Raw genomic sequence first — 21,659 nt, forward strand, 5'->3', positions numbered from 1 at the left:
ACCCCCACCCCCCCTACCCGTGGAACAGTGAGGGGTGCCAGGAAGAGGACTGATGGAATCAGGTTTCAGATTAATGGGCAAAGCCCTATCTTCCACCTGGGAGCTCCAGCTTATTTCAAAGTCGATATGAAGAGTCACATTAGTATTAGAGCTAATATGAACTTCACAGCTGAGGAGACAGTTTGAACTCCTGTGAGGGTTTAGAGGAAGCTGCACAAATGATTAAAGAGTCAGAACAAAGATGCGTGAGGTGAGGTTAAAAGAACAGGCAAAATGGGTGAACCAGTTCCATAGAGAAGCGGAGGGGTCTAAATCATCAAAGACCTAAATGATGGAGACTAGCTGGAAGTCAGGAGTCCTAGATTCTCATCCCAGCTCTGCCATGGACCTTGGGCAACTCATTTAACTTTCTTTTCTTTAGCTCCATTATCTGTCTGAAAAATGTGGGTTCTTATTAAGATTTCTCTTTAAAGTTTTGATTATCTTGAAATTTGTACAGTCCTTTCCCGTGAGTAGAGAACAAGGAGGCTAGGGTGTAATACAGTCAGCAAATATTTACCGAGTGACTATTATGTGACAGGAATCAAAGAAAACAAATTAGGCCTGAAGAACATACCCTACCTTGAGCACTGAAAATAAGAGAGGCTTTAAAAAATTAATAGTTATTAGATTGTGAAGCCCCCAAAGCCCTGGGCTATGTCCTACTAGTTTTTTCTTATTCCCAGCAACTGGCACAGTCTGATAGATACGAGGCACTTAATAAGTGTTGAGTGAATGAATGATGGAAGTTTAAAAAATAGTTAATTCTGTAATATTTTAATACCCACTGTGAAACAGGACCTGTCTTAAACTTTTCATTTGTTGTTGTTGTTGTTGTTAAAAGCCTTTTATAAGATGTTACTTGCTTCTTTTCTGTGAGGTTCTTGTTAGCCTATAGAAATCCCAATCCTTACTTCCAGGGTATGTTTAAAAAGTCTTTAAATTAGGTAGTTGTCCCTTGAAAGAAAGAGAATGATCATCTTTTCAGGTTATCTCATTTGTAAAAACTTGAGAACATAAGAGGCTGTATTAACATATTGCTTGTTCATAGGAAAGTAACCTTCATTAACAAGTCAAATTCTTAGCTGGGTGCAGTGGCTCATGCTTGTAATCTCAGCACTTTGGGAGGCCAAGGCGGGTAGTCGGATTGCTTGAGTTTGAGACCAGCCTGAGCAGCATAGTCAAACCCTGTCTCTACAAAACAAATACAAAAAATAAGCAGGGCACAGTGGCATACACCTGTAGTCCTAGCTACTTGGGAGGCTGAGGTGGGAAGAGCAATTGAGCCCAGGCAGCTGAGGCTGCAGTGAACCATGATACTGCCACTGCACTCCAGCCTGTGTGACAGAATGAGACCCTGCCTGGAAAAAAAGAAAAAAAAAATTGAGTTATTGGTAGTTTTGCTTTTGTAGAAATCCACAAGTAATTTTTAACAACATTTGTGTTGGTGGGCGTGAAAAAACGTGTTTAATATTGAAGCAAATAGTATTTTAAAAAGAAAAGGTGTACGCTTTCCTGTTCTTTTATTTTTTTCTTTAGATAATTCTGTAGTTGTTTTAGATATAATAGCCCATTTTAAGTCTACATTTTCCAATGTGGTTTTATAATGTGCGTATTATAGGTTTTTAAACCGCTGGATCTCGTGACATGAAACGCTACTGATGTCTTTTAAAGGAAGGTTTTAGGGAATGAATTTTTTTTTTGTTTTTCCTCCACTAACAGGCTTGTACCACTGATCTAGAAGCATTTTGTATCTTTTCATTTGTATAGAAAGAACATATAACCTGGCAAATGAATCTTGGCTTCCAAAGACAATTTTTTTTCCAGGAAAAATGAAAAAGGATTTTGTGCAGTTCACTAGATTAAACCGTCACTTGATAATTTTAAGCATATTAGCTAAGTCCATACTACTGAAAATGGAGCAATTTGGTTCTTAATGGATCTCCCTGCAGATGTCTTTGACTATAGAAATTTTCCAGATTATAATATCAAAAGCCCTTCTCCCTTTCTCTCTTTAATTCAGCCTTCATATTCATTTATTATTAAAGTTGCTTTTTACTTTAATGTCATCTATTTTAGTAATTAGAACCGAGTATGTGCTTTTGAATACTCATGTTTCAAGAGGGCTCTTATTCTTTAGAAAGGTAAAAGCAATAAGAATTTGAAGCAAAATGAAAGTGAAGGGTGTAAGAACTCATAATAACGTAAAATGCAAAAATTTGGTTTTAGAGATAAAATTTACATAGCTTTTCCTACTTACAATGTATTTTAAATTTGATATTAAATAAGCTGTTTAGTTTTATTTCAAAGTGATAAATTTTAAGGTTAGGGTGAATAGCTATGATTATTTTCTAGCATATGTTAACTTGTGCAAAATGTTTGATCTAGTGTTCTTATATACTATTTTCATTTTAATTAGAAAAAGACTTCATAGGTTATCTTGATTTTTTAATAATTAAAATTGTAGTCACATATTTTTTCGTTTTTGTAAAATTGATATTTACTGATTCAGTTACCAAATGCTGTATGAATGAGCAATGCTTCTATCAGTCTGTAGATGGCAACCTGGGTCTAATTTTGTTTCCTTTTTTCTTTTCATTTTCTTTTTTGACTCTGTTTCTCTCTGTAATAGTAAAGCTTAATAATTCAAGCAGAGCAGTGACATATTTCTTCAGGGAAACAAATCCCATTTTCTTTTGGTAGCCAAGATGCAAAGTAGGATTGGTTGGTGATTGATGAAGTTGGGTGTGAAATGCATTTTTAGTGTTGCATTTAAATACCAAGCTTAACTGGCCAGCACATGTTTTTGTTACACTTTCCACTTGAGTTGCAGTGCCTTGAGATACGCTTTAGAGGCTGGCAATTAGCTACATTCTCCACTATGACCAAAACAATAATGATGATTGCTTTGAAATGGCATTTTGGATGATCGATCATATCAATTGGTATTATTAATATTTGGTACATGAAAAAATGTGCTTTTAAAACCCTTGTGAACACAAGAAGTATAGTGAATTTAGGTCTCTGTAGGAATATTGAAAAGGCTACAGAGAAAATAGCCTGGTCTCTTTGACTTACATTGTATTGATAATTATAGGTACATTTTCAAGGCAAAGTATTAAAAAAGCAAAAATAAGAGTTGTATTATTTTGATGGATGTGGCTCTCTTTCACTTTGCATGAGTGGGCATGCCTGTGTGCCCACACATGGGCCAGTATTCTTTTTGTTGCAAATCCTGGCTTATTCCCAGTGTGGTTCTGTGATAGCTTCCATGAAACTTGTGATTTTTAGACTCCTGATGACTGATTGGGAGCAGGTGTGGTGCCGGCAGAAGGCTGTCTGAATATTATGACCTTGTTGGGTGACTGCCCTTGAGCAGTCATGCTCTTGAATTTCTTAATAGCTACAACCTGCACATGGTTTGCCTGCATTGCCCCAAGCATGAAGCGTTACTGCAATTCATCCTCAGAGTTATGAGGCATTGAAACTTGAGCTTCTTTGGTTCAGCCATGAATCAGTCCAGGCACTTGCATGGTTCCCAGTCACAAGAGACTCTGAAGACAAAACCGGAAGCACATTAGGAAAATGTGCTATCTCACGTGTCACCTCCTAAGGGGTATCAAATCTGGGAAGCAAGTGTGTATGAAGGCACCAAGGTGGCGTCACCAAGTGGCACACTAGTTTTGTTTAATAAGCTAAGATTTATTATTCATTGGTGTCTCTTGCCACCGTGTTCACCCTATAACAGAAATACAGGTTTTCTTTTTTCCTTAATTTGTGTAAATATAAGGGATACACATGCAATTTTGTTACATGGATGTATTGTGTCATGGTGAAGTCTGGGTTTTTAGTGTAACCATAACTTGAATAATGTAAATTGTCCCCATGAAGTAATTTCTCATCCCTCTTCCTGCTCCCACCCTTCCACCTTTCTGAGTCTCCAGTGTCTATCATTCTACCCTCTATGTCGTGTGTACACATTATTTAGCTCTCACTAATATGTGAGAACATGTGCCATTTGAATTTACATTTCTGAGTTATTTCTATTAGGATAATGGTCTCCAGTCCCATTCACATTGCTGCAAAAGACATTTCATTTTTTTGGCCGAATAGTATTTTATTGTGTGTGTTTGTGTGTATATGTATGTGTGTATCTACATCTATATACACATACCTACAATGTGTGTGTGTGTGTGTGTGTGTGTCTGTATACACACATTTTCTTTTTCCAGTTATCCATTAATGGACACTTAGGTTGATTCCATATCTTTGCTATTGTGAATAGTGCTGTGATAAAAATACAAGTGCAGGTGTCTTTTTGGTATAATGATTTGTTTTCCTTTGAGTAGATATCCAGTAACAAAATTGTTGAATAGGATGAAAGTTCTATTTTCAGTTCTTTGAGGAATCTCCGTGCTGTTTTCCATAGAGCTTGTACTAACGTACATTCCCACCCACAGTGTATTAGTGTTCCCCTTTCTTTGCATCCTTGCTAACATCTGTTGTTTTTTGACTTTTTCAGAATAGCCATTCTGACTGGTATAAGTTGATATCTCACTGTGGTTTTAGTGTGCATTTCTCTGATGATTAGTGATGTTGAGCATTTTTTCAAATGCTTGTTGGCCATTTGTATGTCGTCTTTTGAAAAATGTCTATTTATGTCCTTTGCCCACTTTTTAACAGGGCTCTTATTATTTTTTGTTGTTGAGTTCTTTGAGTTCCTTGTAAATTCTGGAATGATTTACAGGGAAATATAGGTTTTCTATCCCTTGGTGGATCACAACTCCCATCTCAATGGCAATGTGTACTGTGGGATATATGGGTCATATTTTATTACATCAAGTACTAGTATGATAAAAATTCTTAAGATCAGCATTTTTTCACACCTTCATGATCCACTAATTGGAATGATATATTGTGCCACAAATTTCTAGTACAGTGAGAGGCCTTAGTAATTTTCTTGAGGTTTATTGTGAATTCAAATTCTATTAATAAAAGTTAGTTTCAAAATGTGCACTTTGCTATCTAGGTTAGTACTGAGAGACTGAAAAATTAAAAGCTGACTGAGTACTAGTAAGATGTATGGCTCAATTTGAGTGGAGTAAAATACTAGCCCTTTTAAGAAAAGGATTCTTTTCATATCCTGCCCTCTTAAACCTTCGTTCACTATATAGAGAGGTGCCACGAGGCAAGCATTCTTTTATAGCTGATACAGGGTTGAGACTTCTGCAGTAAATTCTTTCGGGAGTTATTTTTTCATGACCCAGGGTTGAGTGTGAAGATGCTTTTTGTTTTCACAAGGAAAAGTTTGTGAGGTGTTGAATTACAGAGGTATTTTCAAATCTTTGGAAGATTTCATTCCAGAAATTCATTTTAAGTAGGTATTTTGATACTCAGATCACATTTTCCATGCAAGCACCCCATAAAATTCTATGTAAGCCATAATTCATCTTAATTATTACATTGTGGTGTCGATGCTGTGTAGGTTGCAATGGGTTTCCAGTGGGAAAACAAATGAGGAGTTCCGCTTCAGAATGCCAAGAACTCATGTTACCCTGTTGTCGTAGGATGCAGAGTTGCCCTAGGTTGAATTACTGGTATAGGCCAGAGCCTCGAGATCAGGGATCCAACTGGGTTTGGGTCTGAGAGGAATGCAGAGCTGGAGGAGCCAGCCCTGGAGTTACTAGGTTGAGGACACTGAGGTGTGGGCGGAGGTTCTTCTATTAGTATGATCCTCTGCAGGAGGATTAATTTGGGATTGTCACATCTTTATTTTTTCCCCAGCTCCAGAGTTTGGCTTGCCTGCCTACCTTTTCATAGATGCTACCCATTACTTCTAAGCAGGGCCTCTTTCCTTCTTGCCATACCAGGGACTCCGACAAGTTTCACAGCCTTTCCTTAATTCTGCTGCCTCCAAAGTCAGGTTGAACCTTTCTTTTTTTCTTTTTCTTTTTTTTTTTCTTTCTTTTTTTTTTTTTTGAGGGAGGGTCTCACTCTGTCATCCAGGCTGGAGTGCAGTGGCACCATCTTGGCTCACTGCAGTGTTGACTTCCTGGGCTCAAGTGATCCTCCCACCTCAGCCTCCCAAGTAGCTGGGACTACAGGCAGGTGCCACTACACCAGCCTCATTTTTATATTTTTGTAGAGATGGGGTTTCATCATGTCGCCCAGGCTAGTCTCAAACTCCTAAGCTCAAGTGATCCACCCGCCTTGGCCTCCCAACATGCCGGGATTACAGGTGTGAGCCACTGTGCCCTGCCAGGTCTGAACCTTTCTGTAGCTTACTACAGATAAAATGTCCATCCACCCCAGTGGTAAGTTTCTGGCATACCAAAGACTGAAGCATGATTTATCTGCTCTTCTGAAAGAAGCTGAAATTGGGTCACTCTGAGCATTTCATCCTGGAATCTGAGGAAGGGCCCACATGGAGGCTTGGTTAGGGAGGTGTCTGATGTCATGAATGTTGGTGAGATGCCTATCATAGAGGGTGACAGGGTGGAGGGAGGAGGAAGACGTAGCCATAGGGTTTATTACCCTTTCTCCCTATTCAACTCCCCGTTTCCCCTGTCAGGCCTGGGGTGATATAAAACCTGGAAAGGGCCTGGTCCTTTAGAGTATCAGCAGATCCTGGACCATAGGTCACATATAAAGGACACAGATAAATGTTCAGAGCATTCTGCACAGAGTAGTCAGCACAGGGTCAGTGTTTGTTGATGTGTGTGTGTGTGCGCGCATGTAGGTCAATTATACCTATATTGTGGTGACAATTGAAATTAAGGGCTGCAAACTGTAAGCAGTGAGTGATGGTACACTCCTGATACCCATGCTTTAGAACATCTTGATGCTGCATTTTAATCTGATATTTTATAAGCTTCATTTACAAATACTTAGAATGGATAAACAGCACTTTCCTAGTTCAGTGAATGAGGGAGAAAAGAGGAGAAACCAGTTTACCCAGAGTCAAAGGATCCATCAATGGTTAGTGATTTCCGGAAACTGCCAGACTGACACACAGCTGCTGGTTAAGAGGTGGGTGTGCCTGTGTGACTGCTTGAAAGGGGAGGTGGGGGGACAAGAGAGGGAAGCTCTCGTGTGTATGTGTTTTGACTTGTCTTCCTTCAGTGATAAAAATGTTGATGTATCACAGCAGACCCTGAAGCTTAGCTGGGAGATTTTGGGGAGTTCCTGTTTGTCTCTTCTTCCACTCTCCAGTATTTCATATTAACTTTTTAAATGGGGATGATTGATTTGCATCCCTTCTATTTTCGAGGTGGTAGGAGTGAGTCATTACTAACAAGCAGTTTTTCTCTTTAGTGGTCTGATATAATAATGGGTCCTCTCTACTTTCACACATCTTAGCTGGGGACTGCCTACAGCATTTAGACCCTCTTTTCCAGGGTTTGGAGACCTTGAAGAAGGTAGATATTTTGGGGGCTTACCTCTAGTTTATTTATCAAATGACCAAATCCCATTTTTAAAAACAGTTACTTAAACATTCTAGGACTTAAGCTCTGCAACCCAAGCCTTTCTCTGTGTCTGAATTTCCTTCCCCATGTTTCATGACTTGCTAGACTTACAAGCCCCATCCCCTTTCCTAGGTTACCACTTTCATTTTTCAGTGAACATTTATTCAGTCCCTACCACGTACCCCACCCCTTGCTAATCACCAGAGTATTTCATTTTCTCTTCTTTGTTCTAATTGCTCAGCACTTACACATTTTCTTCTAATAGTCATAATTATATCTTTATATAAATTTTCCTTGGTTAAGTAGATGCAATTTACCTTTTCCCTTTCAATGACCAGACTTTATTCACTATCCCTAAATGCCAAATTATGTTGCAAGCATTGACATATTTTCCTTCTGGGTATTCACTCATTTCTTAGACCTCTGTATTAATTTTGTTCTTATGGAAAGTACTAGCACACTACTAAAGAACATAGGCCATTTCTGCTTAAATGTATTTAGTCCAATGTCTGGGACAATTACAGACTTTTGTATTTTTTGTTTCAATTTCATTTACTTCTGCTTTGTTGTTATTTCTTTTAATTTTGCATTTGGTTTGCTCTTGCTTTTCTAGTTAAGATACATCATTATGGTATTTGAATTTTTTTTTTTTTACACTTTTTTGATGTAGGCACTTGTATCTATCGTATGGCTAAATACTGCTTGGTACTATGAGATAGGGAAGGAGTATTTCCTCACTTATGTAATACCGTGGGACTCCTTTGTAGACTGTGGCCTATTTTGTATATGAACTCTATTTTTATTCTTCTCTATTGCCCTAGTTGTTTTCAAAATAAGATATAACCTTTATTGCAAATCACCATGCAGTGTGCTATCACAGTGGAGATAAAGATAAAGACGAAATATCTATAAAATACCTTTGGGCTTTGTAGGTTTAAAGCTACCCATTTATTGTTATTTTATACAATTGGATGACATTACCAAACTGTTTCTGTGAAATTGGGCAAGATTTTATTTCCTTTAAAATTACATAATAAAGTGGCCTGGCACAGTGGCTCACGCCTGTAATCCCAGCACTTTGGGAGGCCGAGGCGGGTAGATCACCTGAGGTCAGGAATTCAAGACCAGCCTGGCCAACATGGTGAAACCCCATCTCTACTAAAAATATAAAAATTAGCCGGGCATGGTGGCATGTGCCTGTAGTCCCAGCTACTCAGGAGGCTAAGGCATGAGAATCGCTTGAACCCGGGAGGCAGGGGTTGCAGTGAGCTGAGATTGCACCACTGCACTCCAGCCTGGGCAACAAGAGCTTGTGGATGGTGTTAAGCTGAAGGCTCTTACCCAGGGAGTTTACTGTCACTTCCTAAATTGGGTTCCATGGAGCAGTAGTTTCATGCACTTTTTTTTGTTTGTTTTGAGACAGAATCTTACTCTGTCACCCAGGCTGTAGTACAATGGCACGATCTCAGCTTACTGCAACCTCTGCCTCCCAGGTTCAAGTGATTCTCGTGCCTCAGCTTCCTAAGTAGCTGAGATTACAGGTGTGTGCCACCGCACCCAGCTAATTTTTGTATTTTTAGTAGAGACAGGACTTCACCACGTTGGCCAGGCTGGTCTCAGCTGATCCGCCTGCCTCAGCCTCCCAAAGTGCTGGAATTACAGGCATGAGTCATCGCGCCTGGCCAATTTCATGCACTCACCACTTCTGGTAATGAGTTTCATGTTCAACTACAAATTTGGGAAATGTTGGATGATACAAAGGTAAGCCATTTTCTCTGCTACAGGATTTCTCAGAGCGTTTAGTATGGACACATTCCATGCTTTTACTTGCTTTGGATCCCTATTACTGAGGAGCATCTGGTGGGATTATTATTCTTTAGAGCACAACTTGAGAAGCATTGGGGTACTCAAATAGGCACACTGCTTCCACACATTACCTCATCATTGTAGGCCTTGGGGAATTTCTGATGAAAACTAAGCGAGACATCTTTTTGTGTGATTCTGATCAGATCAGTAGCTAGCATGAACACTGGACATTTTCTGGGTGCTTACTCTGTGCCAAGGACTAGACTGATCACTTTAAGTATACAGTGCAAGGGTTCCCTTGTGGAGTCCTCAGACCTTTGGTTCCAGCCTGCAAAGGTTGTTCTCTTGGCTGTGGCACAGGTGTTATCTTACGTTTTTCCTTTAGTGTCATTATGAAAATTCCTTTTGTGTCTTTTCTGTGGAGATCGCATTTGCAGGGGCTTTTGTATACTTATTTCTTGATTGACTCCATTTTGGCAGGACATATCCTTCAGTAATTTCTGGAGAATGGCTAGAGAAATGGTCATTATTTTCTGAGACCCAGCAAGTCTGAAAATATTTTCATCATACTTTCACATTTAACTTTTAGTTTGGATGGACATAGAATTTTTTGTTTGGGGAAACTCTCCAGGACAAAGATTTCTTGAGTAATACCCCATAAGCACAGGCAAGCAAAGCAAAAATAGACAAATGGGATCACATAAAGTTAAAAAGCTTCTGCACAGCAGAATATTCTTTTGAATAAAATAACTGGGTTGAGATGATGTCTCAATTGTAGTGTTCATTTGCATTTCTCTAATGATCAATAATGTTGAGCACCTTTTTATATACCTGTTTCTCCAATGTTTTCTTCTAGTAGTTTCATAGTTTGAGGTTTTAAATTTAAATCTTTAATCCATTTTGATTTGATTTTTGTATATGGTGAGATATCGGGGTCCAACTTCATTCTTTTGCATATGGATATCTAGTTTTCCCAGCACCATTTATTGAAGAGACTGTCCTTTCCCCAGTGTATGTTCTTGTCACCTTTGTCAAAAATGAATTTATTATAGATGTATGGATTTATTTCTGGGTTCTCTATTCTGTTGCGTTGGTCTTTTTATTAGTCTGGCTAAAGATTTGTCAATTTTATTTCTTTTTTAAACTATTTCATTGATCTTTTGTATTTTTTGTTTCAATTTCATTTATTTCTGCTCTGTTATTTCTTTTAATTTTAGATTTGGTTTGCCCTTGCTTTTCTAGTTAAGATAAATCATTATGGTATTTATTCGAAAATTTTTTTTTTTTTTTACTTTTTTGATGTAGGCACTTATATCTATCAATTTGCCTCTTAGTACTGCCTTTGCTATATCCCATACGTTTTGTTATGTTGTGTTTCCATTTTCATTTGTTTCCAGAAGTTCCTTAATTTTCTTCTTAATTTACCCATTGGTCATTTAGGAGCATGTTGTTTAGTTTCCATGTACTTGTACAGTTTCCAGAGTTCTTCTTGTTACTGATTTCTAGTTTTATTTCATTGTGTCAGAGAAGATACTTGATATGATTTCAATTTTTTGGAGTTTTTAAAAAACTTGTTTTGTGACCTAACACATGATCTATCCTTGAGAATTATCCATGTGGTGAGAAGAATGTGTGTTATGCAGCTGTTGGATAAAGTGGTCTGTATATGTCTATTAGGCCCATTTAGTCTATTGTGCATAATAAGTCCAGTGTTTCTTTGTCGATTTTCTGTCTGGATGACATGTCCAATAATAAAAGTGGGGGTGTTGAAGTCTTCAGCTATTACTGTATTGGGGTCTGTTGATTTCTTTAATAATATTTGCTTTATATATCTGGTTGCTCCAGTATTGGTTGAGTATGTATTTTCAATTCTTACATCCTCTTACAAACCCTTTATCATTATATAATGACCTTGTCTGTCTCCCTATATAGTTTTTTTTTTTGTTTTTTTTTGTTTTTGTTTTTGTGGTAGAGATGAGGTTTCAGCATGTTGCCCAGGCTGGTCTTGAATTCCTGGGCTCAAGTGATCTGCCCACCTTGGTCTCCCAAAATGCTGGGATTACAGGCATGAGCCATCACACTTGGCCTCTCTTTAGAGTTTTGTCTTGAATTCTATTTTGTCTAATGTAAGTATAGGTATTTTTGCTTTTTTATGATTTCCATCTGCATTGGAATATCTTTTTGTATCCCTTTATTTTCAGTTTGTGTGTGTCTTTATAGGTGAAGTGTGTTTCTTATAGGCAACAGATTGCAAGGTCTTTTTTTCTTTTTTTTTTTAAATCCATTCGGCCACTCTTTATTGATAGTAGAGTTTAGTCTGTTTACATTTAATCTTACTATTGATATGTAAGGGCTTACTCTTGCCATTTTGTTGTTTTCTGGTTGTTTTGGATCTTCTTTTCTGTCTTTCAGCGAAGATGATTTTCTCTGGTGGTATGTTTTAATTTATTGTGTTTTGTTTTTTGTATATTTGTTGTAGGTTTTTCTGACTTGAGGTTACCATGAGGCTTGCAAATATTATCTTATGAAACCAATTAGTTTAAACAAATGACAACTTAGCACTAATTGCAAAAACTAACAAACAGGGAAGGAGAAAATTAATAAAAACTCTACAGTTTAACCTCATCTTCCCCACTTTGAAACATATTATTTCTACTTATAGTTTGTTATATTGTCTATGTCTTAAAGTTTTTGTAGTTACTTTTGATAGGTTCACCTTTTAGTATTTCCACTGAAGATATTACCGGTTTACACATCACAATTACAGTGGTATTATATTCTGTGTTTGCCTACTTACTATTACCAGTGAGTTTTGTACCTTCAGGTGATTTCTTAATGCTCATTAATGTCCTTTTCTTTCTGATTGAAAAACTACCTTTAGCATTTCTTATAAAACAGGTCTGGTATTGATTGATAAAATCCCTCAGCTTTTGTTTATCTGGGACAGTATTTCTCCTTCATGTTTGAAGGATACTTTGAGCTGGATAAAATTTTCTAGGATAAAAGTTTTTTTTTCCCTTTAGCACTTTAAATACGTCATGCCACTCTCTCTTGGCCTGTCAGGTTGGCAATGAGAAGTTCGCTACCAGATGTATTCAAGCGCTTTGTGTGCTGTTTCTTTTCTCTTGCCGGTTTTAGGACGTTTTCTTTATCCTTGACCTTTGGGAGTTTGATTATTAAATGTCTTGAGGTCGTCTTATTTGGGTTAAATCTGCTTGGTGTTATATAATCCTCTTGTACGTGAATATGGATATCTTTCTCTAAGTTTGGGAATTTCTCTATTATTAGTCTTTGAGTAAACTTTCTTTTCCTGTTTCTCTCTCTACCTTTTCTTTAAGGCTAATAACTCTTAGATTTGCCCTGTAGCAGCTATTGTCTAGCTCTTGTAAATTTGCTTTGTTCTTTTAAAATTCTTTTTTGTTTTGTCTCCTCTGAGGGTATATTTTCAAATAACTTGTCTTCAAGCTAATTATTTTTTTCTGCTTGATCAGTTCTGCTATTGAGCGACTTTGATGCATTCTTCAGTATATCAAATGAATTTTTCAGCTCTAGAATTTATGTTTGATTTAAAAAAATAATTTCAATCTTGTTAAATTTATCTCATAGGATTCTGACTTTCTCCTCTGTTATCTTGACTTTCACTGGGCTTCCTCAGAACAGCTATTTTGAATTCTCTGAAAGGTCAAGTACCTGTATCACTCTGGGATTGTCACTGGTGCCTTATTTAGTTTATTTGGTGAGGTCATGTTTCTTGGGATGGTCTCAATGCTTTGGATGTTTGTTAATGTCTGGGCATTGAACTGTTAGATATTTGTTGTAGTCTTCACAGTCTTGGCTTGTTTGTACCCATTTTTCTTGAGAAGGCTTTCTAGGTATTCCAAGTGTATTATGTGTTGTAATCTAAGTCTTTGGTTACTGCAGCTGTATCTGCATTAGGGGGCACCTCAAGTCCAGTAATGCTGTGACTCTTGCAGACACATAGAAGCACTGTTTTGGTGATCTGGTGTAAGATCCAAGAGAATTCCCTGGATTACCAGGCAGAGACTCTTTTTCCCTTCTCTTACCTTCCTGCCAACAAATGGAGTCTCTCTCTCCATACTGAGCTGCCTGGATCCTGGGGGAGCGGTGACACAGGAGCCCATGTGGCCACCACCAATGGGACTGCACTGGATCAGACCTAAAGCCAGGACAACACTGGGTCTTGCCTAAGGCCCACATGCCCACTGCCTGGCTACTGCTGATATTCACTGGGAGCTAGGGCCTGGATGAGTGCATCAGGGCTCTGCCTGGCACCCTATCCTACTGTGGCTGAGCTGGTGTACAAGTTGCAGGACAAAGTCTTCTTTACTCCTCCCCCTCGTCTCCTCTAGCAGAAAGAAGAAATCTCTCCCAAAGCTGCAAGCTGCACTGCTTGGGGTTGCGGAAGGGGTGGCACAAGCACTCCCTTAGCCACCCTGGCTGGTGTTTCACTAGGTTGTGTGTACCCCAAGTCCACTGGCTTCAAGGCCAGCACAGCACCAGGGCTTTCCCAGGAGTTGCAGTCTTTGTGGTCTAGACTGCCTTTCAAGTTTATTTAAGTTTATCAAGTTTGTTTAAGCACTCTAGCAGTTTAGCCCTCAGTGATGGGGCTAGTTTGAACTCAGGTTCTGACTGCTAGGATTGGACAGGCCCCCTCTGGCTAGGGCTGGTCTAAATGTTCCTTCCACGGGCACTGGCTGAATTCTGCCCCATGTTGCTTTCTGCTGTGACAGGGCAGCAGTGAGTTACAATGCAAAATCTCACAATTACTGTGCTCTCCCTCCTCCAAACACACAGATTCTCTCTTGGTGTCACGAGGAGGCTGCTGCTGGGGGGTGGGGGTCGGGTAGTGTAGGCAATTCAAGACTGTCTTTCCTACCATATTCAGTGCCTTTCTCCTTGATATGCTGTTAAAACCAGGCTCTGTGATTGCTTACCTGATATTTGTTTTTTATGAAGGGGCTTTCTTGTATGCATAGCTGTTAATTTGGTGTTCCTGTTAGGGCAGTGGACAATTATTGCTGGAGGGTTTTATTTGGCCATCTTGCTCTGCCTCGTTTCCTGACAGAATTTTTGGTTGGAGATACTTTTCAACTGGAATTTTGAATGGGCTACTTCATTGATTGTTTATGTTAATTGCAGCTGTTAAGATGTCTGATGCCTGCTTATCTTAATTTGGGATTCACCAAAAGCTATGCTTAGTAGATAAGGAGCTGAGGAAAGGACTTGGGTGCAAGCAATTCATTTGGGAATTGACCTTGGAAAGCAGGGGCAGGTAAGACATAAGGATGAGAAAAGTCAATAAGGAGGGGTATTATTGAAAAAGTTACTCCTGTGGGCACTTAGTCCTGCTGGAACCCTATCAGAAAAATCCCATGAAACACACCTTAGAATTGTCCCATGCAGGATCAAGGAAACTGGGATGTCTGCCGATTACCACCCTTTGCTGCTTGAGGACTTTACTTGGAGAATTACCTCCCTGGCACTTCGGCCCATCCCATACTCAGGCTGAACATGCTTCTCTGGCCAGAGAAGAGATTCAGGCAGAGAGACTCAGGAACTTGAGGTAGAAAGACCTCAAACCATATGAGAACTGTCCACCAAAGCTGCCATAGAACTTTGGCTTGGGCTAAGAAGTTACAAACCTTGTGTGCATAACATTAGTAAAAATAAAAAGAGCACTGACATCTCAGATCAAAAATAAAGGTAGAGACATTCTGTAGAGTAGTTGAACACTAAAAAAAAAAAAAGAAAAAAAAAGAGAAATTGATTTAAAATGTACTTAATGAAGGATATGGAGAAGATGTTAGCTGAGAATTCTAAAATTGTTCTTTTTGTATGAGGTGAAAATTTTGCAAACTTAAAATGAATGACTATTCTTCTGTAACTGCAGAATTGTTTAAAAGATCCAATTAAAAGAACAGACAGTTCCCATGTCAGACTAGACAAAGAATGTATTAGGAGCAAAAGGGAACAATGACTGTTTCTCTTAAGTAAAAGAACTCTGTCATTTACCCCTCACTGGTACCAGAGTTCTCAATAATTCAATCCAATTTTGGAATAAGAGGTGTGGGCTGTCATTGTTCTGGGAATAAGAGGTGTGGGCTGTCATTGTTCTGGGAGACAAGAAGAGTAGCCTCCCAGGAGAAAAACTTGAAAGGAACCAATGAGCACCATCATTGACAAATGGTCTCCATATTTTCTCTGGCACTTTTTGTCCCAGCATGGTTGAGATTTATTATATTTTCAATTTGGTAAGGTTTGCTAACTAAAACAGAGTTCCAGACTTAATTAGTACAGCACTCTGTAACTTTTAGATGGATGAGTTCACCTCTTAGAAATTTTTGTTTTCTGAGCAAGCCTCAGACAGAAGGACAGAGGAATAAAGCCTCTTTGGTAACTAGATGGATATAAGGCAGCTGTTCAACTGTGAGGCAAGCTGCCTTTTTAATTTTTAGAAATTAGTTGGGAGAATAATCAAATTCTCTTTAGACTTTATTCCTACATTCACCCTGAGGTTATAATTTAGAAGCATGATTATGGTTATTTAGCATTTTTATAATAATGGAACATTAATGAATATGACTGAGAAAACACTTTTGTAAAGTAGAAAGTGCCAAAAGAGGCAGTATCTATGTAAGGAGATATGAATTGGTTGGACTGGTCTCTAAGTCAAAGATGAGGAATTTTAGTACCAGAGATGAGAGAGCCTAGAGATGAGAGGTGGGAACCAGCAACCCATTATTGATTCATGCTTCCCTAGTTAGCTGCCCCTTATAGTTTTGTGTCCTCCCCCTCCCAAGACTCAGTTGCCACTGGTCTGAAGCCAAAAGCTGAAGTTTCTTGGAAGATGATGAAAAAGTTAAAAGAAGATCAGTAGGATTGGAAAGGAGTAGAAGGAGAGAGGGAAGTAAAAAGTTAGTTGGGTAGACAGAATCGTTTCTTGTTCTAATAAAAATTTAAAAAACTAAAAATAACCTTAAGCGTTCATTCTCTTTAAGACCAGTTAGCCTCTATGTTACTCTCTTTACTCCTAAGCCCCACTGAATTTTATTGTCAGCATGGTGAGTACTGAGAGGAGAGGCATAAAAATGGGAAAATACTGGTTTGTTTTCTTCTCATGAAACTTACAGTTGAGTTGGAGACTCAGAAGTGTTTCTAAGTCAAGGTAGGATTATTGCAAGCAGCAGAATAGTTACCGAACAAGGCTTTGAGAGCACAGGGGCGAGAGGTTAAATCTGACTGCTGAGACTGGAAATTCTCTCTAGGCATAGAATTTTGAAAAAAGAAAGAAGAAGATAAAACAAGGACCAGTTTCAGAATTTAAATCTCTAATGTATTTTAAACCAAGAGCAGTTAAATATTAACCCTTCAAATTGGAAAAGCAATTTAATTTAATATGAACAGGGGAGGGCAGAGATTGTTCAGAAATTTGCTTTATGGACAATAGACAATTGCTATTTTTGTTTTCTTTTTGATGCTCGGAAGGGTTTTCCTGGCTAGTTTAACCTTATAATGTTATTTTCATATGCTTTTTCACATTAGCTTAAAAGTTGCCACACACTCTTCTAAAAATCATAATGGTGACTGTGAATATCACTATTTACTCTAAAGACCATCACTTACTAAACAACAAAACTTTCATTTTTCCTTGTTATGTATCCCTCACTAAAAGGCCCTCGACACATTCTCAACAGCCTCTTTGTAGATCTGAGCCTGGAAACACATTTCTTATATTAAGGCCCATATTTCTGACAACTTTAAATTTTTACCTTGATTTGTCACATACATCCTACATGTACAAAATTTAAAAAAATTCTGCAAACTTTGGATTCTCCCATATGCTGTTTTCTTTACATATCCCCTATCTCAGGATATCACTCAGCTAGACATCTGAGTGTGACCCATGTTAGTGGAAAGGGGGAAGAGGAGAGGAGTTCATAGTATGAAGAAAAGTTCTCCGAAAAGGAATTTCGAGGAAAGACTATTCCTGTGAACAGTTTGCAAACCAAGGAGATGCAGCCTTTAGTGCACAATGAAGATGTGTTCTAGAGAACAAAGAGAGGGTTCAGGTTTTATAGCACAAGTTCCTGCCCAAGTTCATTTATGCAAATGAAGGATTCAAACTTGCTTAGCTCCTATTGGTTGGTACAGGTGAGCCCTGATTGGTTGAGGCAGGTGAGCTCTGATTGGTTGGTTCAGGTGACTCTGAGGGTCCCAAAGTTGAAAAGAATTTGAACAGTAGGTTTTCTGGGGGTTCAGAGTTATGTGTGTGACCTCTAGTCAGTAAATGGCTACTTGGCTCTATTTTAAATTTAGACCCAATGAGTCACTCGGGATTCATCTTGAAGGATTGGCTCTCTGAGGTTCACATTTGTTGACAGTAGTTTCCATGTTGTGGTGCTAATTCAGGACGTTAGCAGTCCCTGCCTTATTCCTTTCTAATCCCCTCCATGTCTCCTGTTACACCATTTTAATCCAGTTAACTTTAGAGTCATCCTAGATTTTTCCGTGCCTCATTCTTCACACCCAATCAGCTAACTTTCATTGATTCCATATTCTCAGAGTCCCTTGAATCGGGTCCTTCCTGGCCATCCCTGATTTAAGCTCCTTATCTTTAATGCAGACTACTGCAGCCTTTTTTTCAGATGGCCTTCGAGCTCCCTCCCTATCTGTCCATCAGAGCTCTGCCAGAGTGCTCTAAAAACACAAAACTTTTCTGTTGAAATTTCTTTAGAAACTTCTCACTTTCATGGCCTTTCTTTCCAACCTCCTTCCACAAGTCTCCCTACCTGAACATCTGGCATACAAAACATTTTTGAGTTTCTCGATCTCATGTCTTTTTTATGTCTTTTTGCAACTGTCTAGAATACCCATAACTTTATTCTCTTTAAGACTAACGGTGGCATCATCTCTTCTGTAAGATCTGTCCTGAGACTCCCAGAGTTGAGCTTTTTCTTTGCTCTGCCTCCTAGTGGGGCACAACTTTACAGCAGGTGTATCACGTTGTAATTGAACAGGTTGTTTTCATGCCCTTTCTCTCCTCTGGTCCGTGAACTCTGAGAGCCAGGACTCCTGCTTATTATTGTCCTTTTCTACTTCGTGAGCCCATGATCTGGCTTGGTTTATAACACATTGCTCTCTGAAGAGCTTGATGAGAGAATGACTGAATTTTTTCACACATTGTATACTTTTTGCCATGTTTTTATTTGAAGATTAGGCATCGCAGTCATTTATGATGATATTTCTTAATCAAGGTTAACTTGATTAAATCAGATTTGCTAATCAAACATTTTCCAGTGGCACAGAGATTAACAGGGCCTCCACCACAATGTTGAGGCAAAGTAGGTATGTATCTATGTAAGCAGAGGCATTTTATTTAAATACAAGGAGAAGTAATAGGTTAGAGAAAAGACCATTTATTTGACTTAAGAAATCAATATTAGAGCTTAGGTGCAATATATGGCTCTGTGTAGAGAAAACTGAAAAATTAATCTTGTTATAATTTTATTAAAAAGTCAACGTGGTTGAGTGGCCCCAGAACTGGTGCACTGTGCTGCCAAGATAACAGCCTTAGGAAGATACCAGTAAAAAATGGAAGCTATTAAAAGCAAACTGAGTCGATGAATTTTCCTCAGTTTATAATGTAAAATTATTCTTTGTGTAGTGCTGTCTACATGATATCGGATTTTCCATTATTAGAGGATTTAAAAGCCACTTGTGACTAAAGGTTATTTACATTTCTAATTTCTCACATTATATGACGGGGCATGACTTTAAATAGTGGCCTCCCAAACATGTTTTTATAAAGGGACAATTGTTGGCTTTCTGATGAATCTTTCTTCTTTTACGTGTTTATTTTTTTCATGTACTATATTCTCTTTGGTTCCAGCTAGCAGAAATACCCAACATTTGGAGAGTCTTTTCATCTGAGCTTCCAGCTGTTTACACGGACACACACACATGCAACAGGGGCACATTTAAAAAATAAGCTATTTAACTTGATTACCTCTATAAAGAATAAAATTAGAAAAAGAAAAATAAAAATTTTAAGAAAATAAAAATAAGCCTTTTTTTGATATATAATGTACATATAAAAGAGTGCTTAAATCATAAGTATTTTTATGAATGTCCACAGATGAAATAGACCTAATGTAATCAACAAATAAAAAAATACAACATGTCCAGCGTCTGAGAAGCCCCTTCCTCTGCATCTTTAGTCTAGATATCACCTGAGGAAGAAAACCTTGATTCTGACTTCTATCTTCATAAACTAGATTTTCTTATTTTAAACTTTTAAAATAAAACCACATACTATGTTGCAAACTTTTATGCTTGCTTTCTTTTACTGAAAGTTATTCTTCTATTTTTTTGACCATAACAATAGTTTGTTATTCTTATATAGCAGCATGGGACTCCACGTGTGACTGTACCCTACTTTGTGCAGTCCCCAGTTGTTTGAGTTTTGTGTTGTTTCCGGTTTGGGGCTTGAATGAGTAGTGCTGCTATAAACGGTTTTTTAGTCAGCATGTGTATTTCTGTTGAATTGCTGGGCCACATGATTTGCATACTTCATCTTTAGTAGATACTGACAAACACTGTTCCAAAGAGGTCATACTAGTTCACACTCCTGAAAGCCATGTATGAAAATTCAAGTTGCTGCACAGCCTCACCAACACTCATTCTTGTCAGTTAAAAGAAAAATTTAGCCATTTTAGCAGATGAGTAGTGGCATCTCACTGTGGTTTTAATTTCCATTTCCTGTTGAATAATGATAGTTTGAATACTTTTTCATATATCTTTTGGCCATTCCAAGGTGCTTTTTAGTGAAGCTCCTATTCAAGCCTCATGTCCATTTTTCTGTTGTATTGTCTGCCTTTTTCATATTGATTTGTAAGAGTTATTTGTGATTCCTTTATTGAATACATGTATCAAAAATATCTTTTCCCATTCTGTGGCTTGTCTTATCACTTGCTGAATGACTTTTTTGTGTAGGACAGAAGTCCAGAAGTCTTTAATCTTAACAAAGTATAATTTATTAACTTTTCCTTTAGGATTAATGTTTTTCCTATGTTTTCTTCTGGAAGCTTGTTTTCCTTTTTTTTTCAGTGCTATGACTCGGATATAAACTTATTTTACCTTCTACTTTTAAAGCTACAATCTGTCTGGAATTGGCTTTTATGCATGGTGTGAAGTAGGGGTCAAGATTAGTTTTTCTCCATGTGAATATCTAGTTGATGCTGTACAATTTGTTGAAAATGCCACAATACTCCCTCTGCATTGTGGTGTCACCTTCGTCTTAACTTACATATTTATCTATATGTGAATCTGTTTCTGTTTTCTCTATACTGGTCCCTTAGTCTGCTGTTTATCTTTGTGCTGCACTGCCTTAATTATTTTAGCTTTATCATCCTTATGTCTTGATACCAGATGGTATAAATCCTTCAGCATATTCAGTTCTTCTTTAAGATTTCCTTCTTTATTCTAGGTCCTTTTTATTTCATATACATTTTAGAATCAACTTCCTAATTTCCCAGTTTCCCCCAAAACACTTGCTGGGATTATGATTGGGACTAAATTAAATATATACATCAATCTTTAAAATATTGAGCATTAATGTCCTTTCTGTATCTGTCGAAATGATTTTTTATTTTTTTTGTAATGTGAATTACATTGATTTTTGGGATATCAAACTAACCTTGCATTTCTGGAACCAATTGGCTGTGATATTTTATTTTTTTGATACCTGACTGATGTAGCCATTTAGACCTGGAGTTTTTGTTATGTGATAATTTTAATTTCAGGTCTGACTTAGCCTATATTAAGTTGAGGAGTGCCCTGAATGCCTATCACTTTCACATCATTGTAAAAAAAAATTTAAATAAAATCATTTTAAGTTGGGGATGTACTATGCAGCCATGTGCTACATAACAATCTTTTAGTTAATGATCACATATATGGCAGTAGCCCAATAAGATTACAATGGAGATAAAAAATTTCTATTGCCTTGTGATGTTGTAGCCATCATAGTGTCATAGCACAATGCATTAGTCATGTGTTTGTGGTGACACTGGTGTAAACAATAAACAAATTTATTGTGCTGCCAGTCGTATAAAAGCACAAATAATTAAGAATAGTACATAATACTTGATAATTATAATAGATAACTCTACTACTTGTTTATTTACTATGCTATATTTTTATTGTTAATTTAGACTGTTTTTCTATTTATAAAAAAAGTTATAGGTAGAACAGTCTCAGGTAGGTGTTTCAGGAGGTATCCAAAAGAGGGCATTGTTATCGTAGAAGGTGACAGCTCCAGTTGCAGTA

General features: G+C 37.8%; 1 protein-coding gene across 6 annotated transcripts in view; it reads left to right on the forward strand.

Annotated features, from left to right (window-relative positions):
- DCDC2 (doublecortin domain containing 2) overlaps nucleotides 1-21,659 on the forward strand; it is a 188,508-nt gene that overhangs the window by 80,847 nt on the left and 86,002 nt on the right. The gene's annotated exons all lie outside the window — the stretch shown is intronic.

Source organism: Macaca fascicularis, chromosome 4 (assembly GCF_037993035.2).
Source record: "Macaca fascicularis isolate 582-1 chromosome 4, T2T-MFA8v1.1".
In the NCBI taxonomy this organism is placed as follows: Eukaryota; Metazoa; Chordata; class Mammalia; order Primates; family Cercopithecidae; genus Macaca; species Macaca fascicularis.